Below are 16,122 nucleotides of genomic sequence, written 5' to 3' on the forward strand. Positions count from 1 at the left end.
TATATATTCTGCACTCTTGGCAGCGTTGTTCCCTCCATTGTGTGCACACGTTTGTGCCTCTCAGAATTTTAAAAGCTTTGGGTTTGTTTTACATCAAAACGAAACTTAATTTCTAAAACTCAGATGTGTTCCTTTGCCATCCCTAATTACATTACTAAAGAACAGTATTCCCAACCGTATCTAGCTAATACTTGCTTTTTCTAACTTAAACCTTAGTACTCTTTTAAAATTACTTTAAAAGAACAGATGCATGCTTTTCATCTTCCCTGTTCCTTTTCTCCCATCGTCCCTGTTCCTTTTCTCCCATCTCCCCGGTTCCTTACATGTGTATTACAGAATCACAGAATCATACAATGGTCAGGATTGGAAGGAACCTCTGGAGATCATCTAGTCCAACCCCCCCACCAGAGCAGAGTCACCTACAGCAGGTTGCACAGGACGATGTCCAAGCGGGTTTTGAATATCTCCAGAGTGTGAGACTCCACAACCTTTCTGAGCAGCCTGTTCCAGTGCTCTGCCATCCTCAAAGTAAAGTCCCTCCTCATGTTAAGATGGAACTTCCTATATTCAAGTTTGTGCCCGTTACCTCTTATCCTATCACTGGGCACCACTGAAAAAAGACTGTTCCCATCCCCCTGGCACTCTCCCTTTAAGTATTTATAAGCATTAATAAGATCCTCCCTCAGTCTTCTTTTCTCTAGACTAAAATGACCCAAGTCCATCTGTCTTTCATCATAAGAGAGATGTTCCAATCCCCTAATCATCTTTGTAGCCCTTTGCTGGACCCTTTCCAGCAGTTCCCTGTCCTTCTTGAACAGGGGAGCCCAGAACCGGATACAGTACTCCAGATGCAGCCTCACCAGTAGAGGGGAAGGATGACCTCCCTCGACCTGCTGGCCACACTCTTCTTGATGCACCCCAGGATGCCATTGGCCTTCTTGGTCACCAGGGCACATTGCTGGCTCATGGTCATCCTGTTGTCCACCAGGACTCCCAGGTCTCTTTCTACAGAGCTGCTCTCCAGGAGGTCAGCCCCCAACCTGTACTGATGCATGGGGTTATTCCTCCCCAGCTGCAGCACCCTACACTTGCCCTTATTGAATTTCATAAGGTTTCTCTCTGCCCAGCTCTCCAGCCTGTCCAGGTCACGCTGTAAGGCAGCACAGCCTTCTGGCATGTCAGCCACTCCTCCCAGTTTCGTGTCATCAGCAAACTTGCTGATGGTACACTCTATCCCTTCATCCATGTCATTGATGAATATATTGAACAGGACTGGACCCAGTACTGACCCCTGAGGGACACCACTCGTTACTGACGTCCAACCAGACTCTGCACCACTAACCACAACCCTCTGAGCTCTATCTGTCAAGCCAGTTCTCAATCCACCCCACTATCCATTCATCAAACAATTTAGATGTTTCTTACATGAAACCTTGGGTTGCGAGAAGTTTAATCAAAAACAATCTTGTACATTTGCGGTGCTAACCCTTCGGAATAGTGCTTGTTTGATTTATAACAGTTTTCTCACACTTGTCCTCTTCCAAATGAGGCCCCATTCCTGCCCTCACCTGCCCCATCCATTTCTAATAATAGGCAGCAAAATGGGGAGGTTTCCCCCCTGTCTGGGAAGAGTTTGTAAGTTCACTGGGTGGATTTAAGAGAGAAGAGGTGTAATACTGCACTTATTCTCAGCCGTGAGCAGTAAGCAGTGGTATTCCTCACATCACTTGTGGCCTGGGAGATGCCCTACTGCTCACAGGACAGCTGCAAAGCAGACACAGTGCAGGATCAAACTGCAAATGCTTAGGGAAAGAGTGCAAAACCGGGATAAATACAGAGTATGCAGCTGGTTTCCTGCAATTTGCATGCAGGGCCTTCTCTGCTGCAAGTTGTATCTGCATCCTGGTGCTTAATGGACTCAGTTGTCTCTTTCTCCCTAAATGTGCCTAAGGGATTTTCCACTAAATTTTCAACATACAAAGCCATACTATCACTATAAGTTAAGGTATTATTTTATTTCTTTTAAGCATTTTGCCAGATAATTCATTTTGGTTCAACGTAGGCCCTATGTCAGAAGAAACGGTGAGCAGTCATTCTCTATTCCTGACTTTATCTTCTCTTCCACTTTGCCCCAATCTTGCATATTCCAAACTACAAAAACTTAATCTATTTAATTGCTCCCTGTATTCAACCATTCAGTATCTCCAGTCAGCACCATTTTTGTTCTTCGTATGATTCTGTATTTCTGCTGTTGCCTTTTTAAGGTAGAGAATGGCACAGTATTCAAGATACGGACACAGTAACATTTTCAGTTCTGTTGGCTGTTCTTACCTTATATATGGTACAATGCTTGATAAATATCTGACATACATTTAATTTGAGTAGGTTAATATTAGACTTTCTGGTAATATATCGCTGGTGTAGTCTCATCCTAAATGCTGTGTTTGCCACAGAATAAGTAGTGTGGATATTCAAAATAACTTTCAATTACTACCTAGGAAAAACAAAGCTTATTATCCACTAAATTACTGTAAATTGCATAGACATGTTTGAATAAGCTAATTCCACAATCTGTACTCTTCTCTGTAAGAAATAACTTTTATTTTTGGAGCTTTGGGCATATATGTGGGCATATAGTTGCACACCGTTGCTTTGCTTAGTTTCTGATGCTAAAGATAATACTGAAGTGGTAAGCTCATTTGTCCTAGGGTCATCTCTTCTGTGGCTTGTATTATTAGCTACAACTGGGAAGTGGCATACAGTTAACAAAAACAATAAGCTTTTTTAATCCAGGCTCCTATCTGATTGCTTGGAGTTTCTAGAAGGGTGTTGGCTGCATGACAGCAGGAGGAACTGGTGTAGAGTGATGGGGTTGAAACTTCATAGAGATCTTCAGCAGCAAAACTGGGGAGTAATAATTCACACTGAGACTTGGTGCTGCAAAAAGAAATTTACGTACTCTGGAGATAGTTAATGGTCTTCTGTAACTTTTGACACATTTCTTTCATTCTTCCCCCATCAGCTCTTCAGGTCTTTCATACATGGTTGCTCATGATTCCACCAGTTAAGACCTGTGAACCATACTTAGTCCTGGATTATACATAAGGCAGAGTCTTTGTAACCTTTTAGTTCAGATATGCTTTTGCTCACTGAGTGATGGATTGGTGTCTCTCGTTATATAAATTACCCGCTCGTGTTCATTTGCAAACATCCCAAGTATTAAGGTATTCTATTAAGATATGGCATTTCTTGCCAAACATGTGCATTAAGAAATGCCCGAAACCCCTCATTCCTCCGTCAGTGTAGATTTATTACTCAAAGTGAACCATTATTATACATCAGTACTCCCAATGCATTTTAGTGCACTTTCAATTGGACAAATAGGAATGTTACCAGGCCTTTGAAATATTCACAGTAAACATGTAAACTGCCATGCTAGTACTCATAAATTCACGTTTGAATTTATGTACATTTACAAAACCGCAGAGAGAGAAATTCCTTATCAAAGTATCCCTTCCCAAAAGCAAACGAGTTTGATTTTCCAGAACTGTGCAGGAGATACTTGCACCATTGTCTTTGATGATGAAGACTGTAGATGGCAAATCTGAGAGAAGATTTTGAAATACTAATGTCTCTTCTGGGATGATTTTTCTATGACTTTCTTTCTCACATGCAATAATAAATTAATGTTTATATATAATACTATTTAGAGTGTTTCTGAGTCATAGATGAACTGGTAAGATTAACTGAAATTACCTGATTATCTTCCTCCTGCCTGGCTTTCAGTGGTATCAGTGGTAGTGCTTGATAGATGTTTGATCTCTGTGCTTCATTATACAAAAGGCATGTGAAGCATTCACTTCTCAAGCTTTTGAGTCTTGTACCTGGTAGCAGATAGATCAGAAGAAATGGAAAAAATACTGTTTTCCTGGCTAGAGGGTTCTGCCTGGAACTTTTCTTTTCCAATAATGTGCCAGTTTATAGATATTGCAAGATTTTCTATGTTGCTACTTTGAACAGAGTTCATGATCCAGAACTTTTAAGTTATTACATAGTATTTGTGGTATCTAGGGTGATATGTAGTGAGCTTCAGTATGTTCAGTGGCTTATGAAAATGATGGCTGTTTCAGCTGCTGAAAGGACTAAATTAATTAATGATTTGAAAGTCAAATTCGCTGTGGAAATGAATTCTCATTTAAATTCCAGGGGACTGTTCTTTAAGGTTATATTGAAGGAATTGATTTTATAGAGGGTAGTTCCTCTTAATAATTTTATTTTGTTTCTAAATGAAATTATTCTAAATTATTGTTTAACCCTAGTGTATGTTCAAAGGTGTTGTAGAACAGTTTCACCACAAATGTTTACTTTTTGTATCTTTTCCCATTTAAATAGCTATGTCTGTAGTAATAGTTACTGTCATATACTTCTGCATTCATTCAAAGAACTTTGGAACAATGCAGTGATTTGCTGCTTTCTTTGGATCTGAAATGGTTATATTTGTTAAATATCTCTGGAAACTGGATGAAGCAAAAAAGGTTTGAATAAGTGACAGTCTTGATCAGCTGGCATTAACTGGTAAACTTCCGTAGCTCTATTTATGTTAAATATTGTTAGTATTCTTTTAGTAACAATGAAACTATTAAAGCAAAAATTTTATCATAGAAATGTCGCATTTATTAGAAGTAACTAAATCCATTGCCCCAGCATACATAATAGTCGCCTGATGGAAGTATATGTTATGGGGTTTTTAACCTGTTTACAGAACAAGAAATCTTCGTAACATTTATGAGATGGTTTTAAAATAGAGATTTGATCAATGTAAACTAGAATGAAAACTTAGCTACACTGTAACCATTATATTATAATTATAACTATAAAGAAAATGATATTGCTTGATCAGTTTATTAGGATTGAAAGTTTTTGCAGTTCAGTTCCTAGTTGCTTCTGGGATTAGGGGAAACTGTTCAGTACACTGTGTTCTCCATTATTAATCAGTAATGAAGCTTCTGGCAATCTTTACTATTGAGCTAATGACTAGCTTCATTTTGGGCTCTTAACACATTAAATTACCATTTAAATAAAGATTAATTACTGCTATTTTATTTTTAGTATTTTAAGAGTAGTTATTAAAAAGTTTCATTATAAATACTACTTTGTTCAAAATAGAATTGTTTGATTTAGTAGAATATGAGGACAGTCACGGTAAAAAGAGTATTTTGGAAACAGTGATGTGTTCTTAGTATTTTGTTTCTGTGGTAGGAGCCCAGTGGAAAGATTCTGAAAGTTTTAAATTTGCTTCTGGGGAATTTGCTGCTGCAGTTACAGCAGTCTTGCTGTCAAGGACTAGCAAGGAATCAAGCTCTCTGCTCTGACCTGCAGCTCAGTAGCTGCTATCTGTGGTTTTATTAAACTTGAGAACAGTATTGCTGATTGCTGAGACAGCCAAACCTACCGCCTACAGTCCAGGAACACAGTTTGCTTCTGAGCTATTATTTGCCCAACCGCCTCGTTTTACCTCGGCAAATACACTTATAACTTAAGACATGATAAAGCATAGTAAAGTTCCGCCAGAGAGCGGCCTTGCAATGGGTAATCACCCCGGAATAATTTCTCTGATCGTATCACGTCAAAACCAGTAGACCCTCCAGATACAAATCCATCCACCTTTACTTTAAGATCCACGGGCAACTTAGCAGCACCTCAGATAATTTACTGTAATGTTCCCAAGAGCTGAAATGTCTTCAACACAGCTGCTTTACTTTTGTCCAGACACAGAGGCTGAGCTGATGCCTGAGAATTAGGCTAGACCTCATTCATGACTTCTTCAGCAGTATCAAACATCTGTAGATGATTACTGAAGTGATTGGCCGTGATTTACCAAACAATCTTTTCCTAAAAGAAGACAAAGGCATGAATTTGTGAACTTGCTGCTATCAAGAGCTTATTTCTTAAGCTAGGATAAGCTGCTGATTTCTTGACTGAAGCTGGCGTGTTTTTCTTCCCTGAGTGACAATGACTTCTACTACCAATTAGTGATCCCAAAGCTATGTGGACTGCCACTGTCTAGTCACAGAGGACAGATATGGAGCACCGTGTTAGGGTACAGCTCTTCAGACTACTCCAAATTTAGGAGGAGAATTAGTCCAACTTTCCCCATACACTCAGTTGCTGTCCTCACAGAGCTCCACAAGAGCTATGAGGTCTGTACAGTCTTTTAGCAAAATACATGTAAAAGTTTTCCCTCTGTACTTCTTGACAGCCAGTAAGAGTATGTTGGAGCCGTAATTGTTTGATGCTTTGCTTATTGGACTTTCCAGCATATTTCCAGAGGTTTTTGCTTTCACTGCCACAGCAGGAAAGGATTTCTAGTTTATCGTGAAGTCATAATCTGAGTTTTGTTTCTGTTGCCTATCTCCCCGTATTATTTTGTGCTGTTAGTGTATTGTATGTGATATGAAATGCCGTAGAATAAAACAGAAGGATATCCTGCCTTCAGCTTGAATAAAAAGACGAATACAACCCTAGAATCATCTGGAGTGAGACATCCCTGAGAAAAAGGAAATACAGGTTTATCTGTAAGTGTTTGATTCAGGTTGTTCGCCTGGAAGACAAATTATTTCAAACTGAAAGAGACACTACTAGGATGAACAGAGGCCTGTCAAATTAAAGAAAAATAGCGGTAACTTGCTTGGTTAGCTTAGCAAGATAGTGTCAGAAGAAGATTATTTCGTCTTCATATTAGCAGAGTTAACACGGGCAGTGAGGGGAAGAAGAAGCAGAGAAGATTATTTTAAACTGGGAAAGTAGTGATAGGAGAACAAGTGGATTATGCTGGACAGAAATAAGCTTATTCCGAAAGCTAAAGAATACTTTTGAGAGCTACACATCTGGATCCAACTTCCACTAGGAACAAACACCTTTACAGCGTTGAGAAGGAACATGGTAATTATATGATTTGACAACTGTGAAAGAAGAAGATGAACTCAGATAATCTTGATTCCCCGTGTTTCATTAAACACAGTCACTCTGAATTAAAACATACAAACTGAGGATAAAGCCGTATAATATTCTACCTCTTCTAAGTTTAAACTGTATATTTATCCTGAAGTAATCAACATTAATAGTATATATTCATTCTTGTGAACAGTCTCCAAGCAGAACTGGTGGGTGGCTCCAATATTTTATAGAGGTTTGTGGGATGTTACAGCAGGATTTTCACATCCTCTTGCTAGACGTGGAAGCTGCACTGGGCATTGTTGGAATTGCTAGTGTTGGGCTGTTGAGAAGCTGCATAAGGAAATCCTTCTCTTCCTTTTTCTTATTCTCTTCGTCTTTTCTGGAAACCACCTATATCGGTGTGTCATGCAGAAGTCAACACATGGAAGCAGTTTTAGCACCAACACTTAAAAAGTGGGGCTGATTGCCAAGTAATCTTTCAAAATAAATTTCTCAGTGGAGTAGGAATTTAAGATTTGTTCCTAATGTTTATTGTTACAAGATGATGGTCTACAGTCTTCTCATGGGAAGTCATACAATGCTGAGATAATACCTTCTGGTGCCTGAACCTGTCCTCCTTTTCTGGTCTTTCCTTTCTTCGGCACTTTACATAAAGGACCGAGTCAAATTCAGTATCTTAGTTTTTATCTTCAGGGGGCTCGCATGGTCTGGGATATGTGAAAAGTTACCTGGCATAGGCTGTGATTGTCTTCCTCAGGAGTGCAGGAGTGCATTAAAAATAAAGTTGATTCTCAGCAAAGGATTTTCAGGAGGGCGGCCTGGGACTTCAGTCAGTGAACCAGGTGGAACCTGGAGTGGCTACACATCTTGCAATCTTCTGTCCCAAGTTCTAGGTGACTTTCTTTGACTTTGTGTCCTAAACAATAATCTGAACGTATTAAAAAACAAAATTCTGAATCTGTGACAGCAGTACCAGAAACTCTGAGAGGTAGAAAGCTGCTCTACCCACACAGTTTATGTCTTGTAAATAAGATGAGGGAGTTGCTAGAGAGAGTTTACTGAGCAAACTGCAAGCTAGAAAATGGAAGGTGCCAGCAAGAAATCACCCACCGCTCATTCCAAAGTTACACATTTGTTAAAGGTAGCAAATGTAGCTCATTTTGAAAATAAGATACTTGTGAACCATTACCATTGTGAATTAATTAGGAAAGAAAAAAAAAGCATACGGCTTAATTCTTTCTCTCTTGACTTCCTTTCATTTTTCTACATCTTGATGTTCTTTGTTGCAGCTTTTCTCAAAGGCAATTGCTAACTGTTAAGATCCTGACCGGCTGTGTGTTTGTATAGTCTCTGGAATATTAGAGCCCTCAGTGATGCCTGGGAATGTTAGACACCAGTACTATAAATGAATAGTAGTATATTTTATGTATGCATTTATATTACAGTAAATGCCAGCATACAGTGGGCATATTTACTCTCTACACTCACATTGAGGGGGAAAAAATACTAAAAAAAAAAATTAAAAATCTAGCTTTGGAACTGGTGATGTAAACAGAAAAAGAATAACAACTAGAAAATCTGCATGAGCACTGCAAAAACTGAAGCAGTGATTTTGTATGCTGTCACAATTGCTGCCCCTAAGAACAAAATGTTAATGAGCTATAATTTATAAATCCTCTCTGTTCTGATGGTTCAGATAGTCCCCATTTTGCTTTTCCTCATGATTATGCCTATGAATTCAGTTAAAAAATTTGTTCTTTGTAAAGCATGTGGTGTTCCATAGAAGTCCACAGAATTAGGAAGATTACCTCTGCAGTTTTCTGTTGTTGCTGCCAATAAGATAGAATAACTGGTGCTTGGTTTTGGACTACGATTTTTATTTTTTTGGGGGGCAGCTTTTGTTATTTCAGCTCCTAGTAGTTTTTTTTGAAAATCAATCCAAGTTTGTTCTTGCTAAGCATAGGGTAAATTAAGCCTTCTGGAAAGGTTAAACTAACAGCTAATTGATTGTAGATCTTAATTTATTGGGGTTTTTTTTTAGTTTTCTATTTACTTCTGTATTAACTGTTTAAGAAAAAAAATCTTCAAATGCTTTTAATGAGTATTGTAAAAATGAACAGATTGCAGTTTTTTAAGCCTTCCATTTCCTGGGCTTTGAAATACAAATATACCCTAGCAATAGAAAATGAGTATGATAATACCTAATTTCTCAAAAAGCTTAGAAAAACAAGTGCTGACAAAGGAACCTCATGAAGTCCAAGAGAAGCGAATGCAGGGTTGTGCCTCAGAGACAAAGGAAGCCGGAGCGTTACTGGCTGTGCAGCAGCTCTGCAGAAAAGCACTCAAAGGTCCCGGTGGCAACAAGTTGAAAGCGAGCTTGCTACGTGCCCTTGCACTGGTAAAGGCCAGCCCTACCCTGGGTTGTGTTAGCTTGAGCATAGCTTTGAAGAGGTCGAGGAAAGTCACTCTTCTCTGCTCAAGCATTTTGAGACACATCTGGAGTAACCGTGGACTTTTTGGAATTCCCCAGTGCAGGAGAAGTCACCCCGCTGGAGCAATTCTTGCGAGGGTCATGACAAAAAGTAGAGCATGTAGCCTATGAGGAGAAGTTAAAGAAATTGGGAGAGGAGAGGAGAGGAGAGGAGAGGAGAGGAGAGGAGAGGAGAGGAGAGGAGAGGAGAGGAGAGGAGAGGAGAGGAGAGGAGAGACTAATTGCATTCTTCCATCACCTAAAGTAAGATTGCAGAAAAAAGAGAGCCAGATACTTCTCAGAGATGCTCAGGGAAGGAGAAGAAGGAAAATTCCAGTTGGATGTCAGGAAGAAATTTTTAAAGTGAGGTAGAAGGTTGCCTGGAGAGGCTGTAAAATCTCTGTCCATGGGAATTCTCAAAGTTTAACTGGAGAAGACCCTGAGCATCCTGACTCATCCTTGAAGTTAACCCAGCCTAGAGCAGGAGGTTGGATTGGGTGATGGCTGGATGTCCTTTCTAACCTGAATTTTTTCAGGTTCTGTGACATTCTAGAGTATAAGCAGTCACCATTGTGAAATATAACCAGTTCTTAAGGATATCTAAAACTGCATCATTTACTGTGTTTGTTGGGAAATTGTACAGTTGGATGTTTCTGAGCCTCTGCTGTTACTGATTGAATAGAACTTAATTTCGGTCCATAATATTAACATACAGTATACCAGTCATTTCTTTCTCCTTATCTTTTCTTATGGCTGCAGCCATAATTTGCATTATACAAAGCTTTCAATACTTTCATTCTTAGTATCTCATATTTTTTTTCTTCTTAAATGTTTACCTTGTAAGTGGCTGGTTTTCTCATAATACCAAAAATATGAAAAGATGAATCTTTCTCCAATAAGAGGTAAAATTGCATTACCTTCCAGAGATCCTGTGGTCCTCTTTCAAAGAACATGCTGTGTTTTCTACACTAAAGTGTTTATTTAGAAGAAGAAAGGGTGTGTTTTTTTTTTTCCTTTGAAGTCATTCTACAGCTATTTTCATGTAATGAGACAGTATAGATTTTTTTAATGCAGTGTGTGGTATACGTTGAGAATAAAGTATCTTTGGCTTAAACTAAAAATCTGTGGGCATAACTGAAACTGAGAGAAGCTGGTGTCCTCAGGAATGTCTCTAAAACTTAAGAGGTTTATAGCTTATTTGGAGCCATATAAATAATTTTAAAAGAATGATAGTAAATAAGAAAGGAAATTGGAAGTGGCAGCACTGGCTAGATCAGTAACAAGGCTGAAGAGTAAGGAGTGGAAGAAGGGCAGCCGGTGAGTAGCTGTTGGATGTAAACATGCTGAGGAGACGGCAAATGTGTGAAATGGGGTGTAACTGTTGTGTATAATGGATGTTAGTAAGGGAAGATGAATGCATAAGAGTGTAACACAGGACACCTGAGTACTGCAGAAACAAAACTTGCATATATACTGGGAAGAAGTGGTCATGCTGGCTAACGTTGATACCCTCCCTTCTCCTCCAGTCTTGCCTGTAGCCCCTCTTCCAGCAGTGACACTGACCTGCAGTGACTCTTAGGAAAAGCCTCCAAAATTAAGCCCATTCATATTTTCTTCTTCAGTTCTTTTGGTTGGAGTACTTTTGTCATAATACCTATGAGATTAAGCCAAGCAGCAATTTTTTATCACATTAGGGATAGTTGATTTGGAGTTTCCTGTTTCGTTTCATTTGATAAATAATAAGATTTTAAACCAGCAGTAGCTAATATATGTGCCATCAGACTTTAGTTTTTCATTATTTTCTTTTTTTTGTCTCAGCATTCCTTCTTCTTGAATTCATTTGCTTTCTTACCTTCCTGGTAGTTTTCCAAATATTTGCTGTTGACCCCATACAGATACTGTTCTGAGAAGTATAGTCATACAGAAAACTGGATTTTCAAAGTGATAAGCAGATTGTGCTTCAAGTAGCTTTCCCTTTCCAGTAGTTTGCCCAGTGGTATGAAAACATACTATGATAAATGTCAGCATTAGGACATGCAGATTATGTCTCATTAAAATAACGCATTAATGGACAGTAGGGTTTTTTTGCACATTGAAGAGATGGCTAAACAAAAGGGTTAAGCTATGTCTCACTGAACCATAAAGTTATTGCTCACTACCAACTAAAAATCGCTGAGAAAGATACTGGGAATGAGAGGTTTGGTTTAGCAATAAATGAGCGTAGATATTGCAGATATTTCTCATCTGCATTGCATTGAGCCCTCATACTTGTCACGGTGAAATAACTGATCAGGTCATTGTAAAACTGCCAGATTTATCCCGCTGTCGTGCAAGTTGTGTTTTGCTATTGTCCTCATCCTCTTTGTCACATTGTTCTTTCCCAGGCTTCACTGTTTGAGAGTGTTCTGGCTCCCATACGTGGGTGATTTGGGGCTGGCACCATCTTTTGCTTTCTTATGTTTTACAAAAATCATTTTAGGGAAGGGGATGATTTGTCCATGATGATTTTAAGCTCTTGAACATGGTAATTTGTTGCTGCAGCTGTTCCTGTGTTATAACTGCATTGTAAAACCTTGTTTGGGTGTGCCTCTGCACATAGAGAGTGTAATTTGTTCTGAGTAATTGAGGATACCTTGATGACAACAGCTGTTTATGGGGCCAGCTCCTGTGCTTGACCGAGTTGCAGCAGGGAATGTTTTTTCCTTTGATGCAGACATCCCCACGCTTAGTTTCCATAAATGCATTTGCATTTGCATTTTCTTTTGACTAAAATACAATACTCAAACAATATAGCAGTGTGCTCAAGTTTCTCAGTGTTTTGGGCGATTTAGGAAACTCGTCGTAGATAATTGTTTTCTCAGAGAAAGTAGTCTCCTAAATTTGTGTCTGTATTGTTTCCTTCAGAAATTACTCTTTTCATGTCATATTTATTATCATAATTGTTCTTTATTAATCTGTTCTGCTTTTTAAAATCAGTTCTTTGTCTTTTCTTTCTGTATTAGACCTTTCTGCATTAGAGGCTTTTGTTGGTGCTGTAGGCAAGGGAAATAAAGGTAGTAGAATGGATAACAGTCAAAGAGAAAGAATAGGTAAAAAGACAGTTTCTAAATAAAATTATAAAAATCAGACCCTATTAAAAATTTATTCTAATCAAATGACACAGTAGAAGATATTGGGGCAAAGTCTTTTAGGTCTTTTTTTAACCACTTCTTAATTGTATATTGTTTTAAAGTATCCTGAGAACAACATCCAAGATCAGGTGTGAGGGGGCAAGAGAAAGCAAATTGTTGTTGTAAACATTTTATAGGCAGAGTATATCTAAATTTGTTAAGCTTTTTAGAGGTGAGTTATTTTGAGTCTAAACTGAACAAATGAGGTCGAACTTGATAAATGAGGTTGAACTTGTAGTACCTTTGCGAAATGCAGATGATAATGTCTTTAAAATAAATTACTCATGAATAAATCAAGATGTTGAAGTTGCAAAAGGTGAAAGATGGTATAACAGGGAAATTCTTTGGCTAGGAAATTGTTTCTGAAACCTTTCTTTATAGAATATATAAAATGCATAATGAACATCGTGAATGAGAAATATTTTAAATGTCAGATACTGATAAGATTGGAAAAAAACAGTTGACGGCAAAAATGATCATATTGAGAGGTACTGTGCTGGTTTAGGGCTAGTAAAAGGCAAATGCAGATTAAATTTAGATAAATGAAAAAGAATAGGCCCGCAAACAATAACACAGAAGGTAGAAGAAATATCAAACGAGATAATTATACAGGATATCAGCTTACAAAGGAAAAAGGGTTGTAGATAATATCCTGTCTAATTATAATACCTATAAAGGAGGTTAGTCACACGAACTAATTTCAGCCACAACGATATACCCACAGGCTCTCTGTATAGACAGTGGAAAACACTTGAATCCACGGGTGAATCTGGGAACCTCTAAGAAAAACACCTGGCAGTTGCCTCTCTGGGTCTTTTCAGTTGCTTTCTAGGGGTGGCAGTCTCTCTCAGTGGATTACATGCCAAAACTAGCTCCTAAATTTTAAGTACCTGAAGTAATGGTGCAAATACTCGTCTTGCCTGTCTCTCTGGACTTTTCCAATTATGAGATTAAAGGCTGAAGTAAAATCAAATTCTTATTGTACAGCTGTTTTAACTGCAAGTGAGCATTTCCACTATGGTATTCCCCACAGACGAGCATTGTGGCTTAAATGTCACTTCAGCTACTGCTAATAGATTTCCAGAGATCCATTTTTTCCCATCATTTCTACCCTCAAATATAATCGGTAATACCAGATAAGTCCTGAAAGCCTAGGCTCTGTTAGACCGCTGATGAGAAAGTTGGTGGCTTTTACAGAAGGTTAGCAAATAAGGAGGAAGGTGGAATTAAACTAGATTGTGCCCGTGAAAGGCTGGCCTGTAGGCAAAAACATGAGATTTCATCATAGTGAAAGTAGAAGGATGCTTATCTCCTACATAAGGAAATGATGAATAGCATCTGTACAATTCAAAGAATGCCTTTCATACCTAGAAAGCAGTAATCCTAGGGGAAAATGAAGTTGTACGTAGACAATAAAGGTAAGATGATTTCTTTTTGCATTCTTAGTTCATTGCTCTATTTCTATGATTTATAGTGAAGTACTTATTTAAATGATTTTTTTCATCAAATTGGCTTTCACAGTTTTCATTGCAAGGGTCACATACACCTCGGCTTGGCAGTATTCCAGACTGATTATAGTATTTGTAAAATTTCACATTTGAAATAGAAGTATGTATGAAAACTCAGTTGAATAATAGTGATGCAGTATCTTGTTACGTAATAGTCAACAAAACCATTATTTATTTACTTTTTGTTTGACAATAGTAAAACCACTGCAGTTTTATCTTTCTAGCGTAAAGTGAGAATAAAAGTGAAGAACAACAGAGCTCAGTGGTGCTATTTTATTTCAGCAAATTGAAGTTTTCAAAATGCCACTTCTGCTTCTCTCCAAAGGAAAAAAAAAAAGGTTGATTGTAGAGAAAATAGCATGTTATATCTTTGGGAAAAATAGTGTAGAAAGATTTGAAAAGGAAAGATCATAGATGGTGGCAGCATTGTTAGAACCATTGTGCAGACACTTTATTTGTATTGCTGAGAACTGTAGATGTTTTCATTTACTGGGGAGAAAACTGTAAATATGCAATATTGCTTTTTATGTTACTAACTTCAGTGAGTTACTGTTTAATTGGTATACAGGAAAATTTCTGCCAGTGACTTTATAACCAAATGCTATAATGAAATGTCACTTCTTTTCAGAAAAATGTTACTTTTCCTTGATTAGCTGAAGTATTAAATCCGTTTCAGTAAATGAATCTATTGATTTTAACTTAATGTGTTGTAATAAAAAATACTTGAGTATGTTCTCAGTTGGTAGATTCATGTGATGCCGTGCTGGATGCTGTACAGGCATTGATGTGAGATTTTTTATCTATTTTTCATGCCTGAAGCAGAGAAGTCAGCATTGGTACAGAAGGGAAGTAAAGACCTGGGTTCTGCTGGACGATGGTTCTCTCACTTAAGCTCTGCAGAAGTCATCCACCAGCTTGCTTTCACTGGGCCAGCCAAGACCTTGGCATTGCTCTAAGTGGGAGGGAATGAGGCTATAGCAAAATAGTTCTGTAAAGCCTCTTGATGCAGCTGCTCGGTTTGCTGGGACTCAGGCAGTCTTCCAGGGGTGGTTAATATCGACCACGGTCCTCGCGGCCTCGGGGAGCTGTCCATTGCCTACCTATTAATGCTGCACCACACAAGAAATAAAATGCCCGATGAGTGTCATATGTTAACCTACCCAGTTGTAATTTAATAGTAATACAGACAAGTGCAATCCAGCTTCTGCTTCATTTCATTAGTGGGTCATGGTTAGCCACGCTTGATTGCTGACCATTGTGTGAGCAGATTAACTTAAGTGTTGAAGCATTTCTTTTATACAAACACAGAATCACAGAATGGTGAGGGCTGGAAGGGACCTTTGGAGATCATCTAGTCCAACCCCCCTGCTAAAGCAGGTTCACCTAGTGCAGGTTGCACAGGATCGAGTCCACGTGGATTTTTAATATCTCCAGAGAAGGAGACTCCACAACCTCTCTGGGCAGCCTGTTCCAGTGCTCTGTCACCCTCAAAGTAAAGAACTTTTTCCTTATGTTCAGATGGAACTTCCTCTGTTCCAGTTTGTGCCCGTTACCCATTGTCCTGTCACTGGGTGCCATGGAAAAGAGTCTGGTCCCATCCTCTTGCCACCCGCCCTTTAGATATTTATAAGCATTGATGAGTCTTCTCTCAGTCTTCTCTTCTCCAGGCTAAACAGACCCATGTGTCTCAGCCTTTCCTCATAAGAGAGATGTTCTAGACCCCTGATGATCTTTGTAGCCCTCTGCTGGACTGTCTCCAGTAGTTCCCTGTCTTTCTTGAACTGGGGAGCCCAGAACTGGACACAGTACTCCAGATGTGGCCTCGCCAGGGTGGAGTAGAGGGGAAGGATGACGTCCATCGACCTGCTAGCCGTGTTCTTTTTTGTGCTCCCCAGGATGCCATTGCCTTCTTGTCCAGAAGGGCACATTGCTAGTTCATGATCAGCTTGTCCACCAGGACTCCCAGGTCCTTCTTTGCAGAGCTGCTCTCCAGGAGGTCAGCCCCTAACCTGTACTG

At 38.9% G+C, this 16,122-nt stretch overlaps 1 protein-coding gene across 2 annotated transcripts in view; it reads left to right on the top strand.

Moving 5' to 3' along the window:
* Window positions 1–16,122, top strand: part of RNGTT (RNA guanylyltransferase and 5'-phosphatase) — a gene marked incomplete at both ends in the record, with an annotated part of 198,604 nt that overhangs the window by 166,253 nt on the left and 16,229 nt on the right. The window lies entirely within an intron of this gene.

This window comes from Vanellus vanellus (assembly GCF_965231255.1).
Source record: "Vanellus vanellus genome assembly, chromosome: 3".
Classification (NCBI taxonomy): domain Eukaryota; kingdom Metazoa; phylum Chordata; class Aves; order Charadriiformes; family Charadriidae; genus Vanellus; species Vanellus vanellus.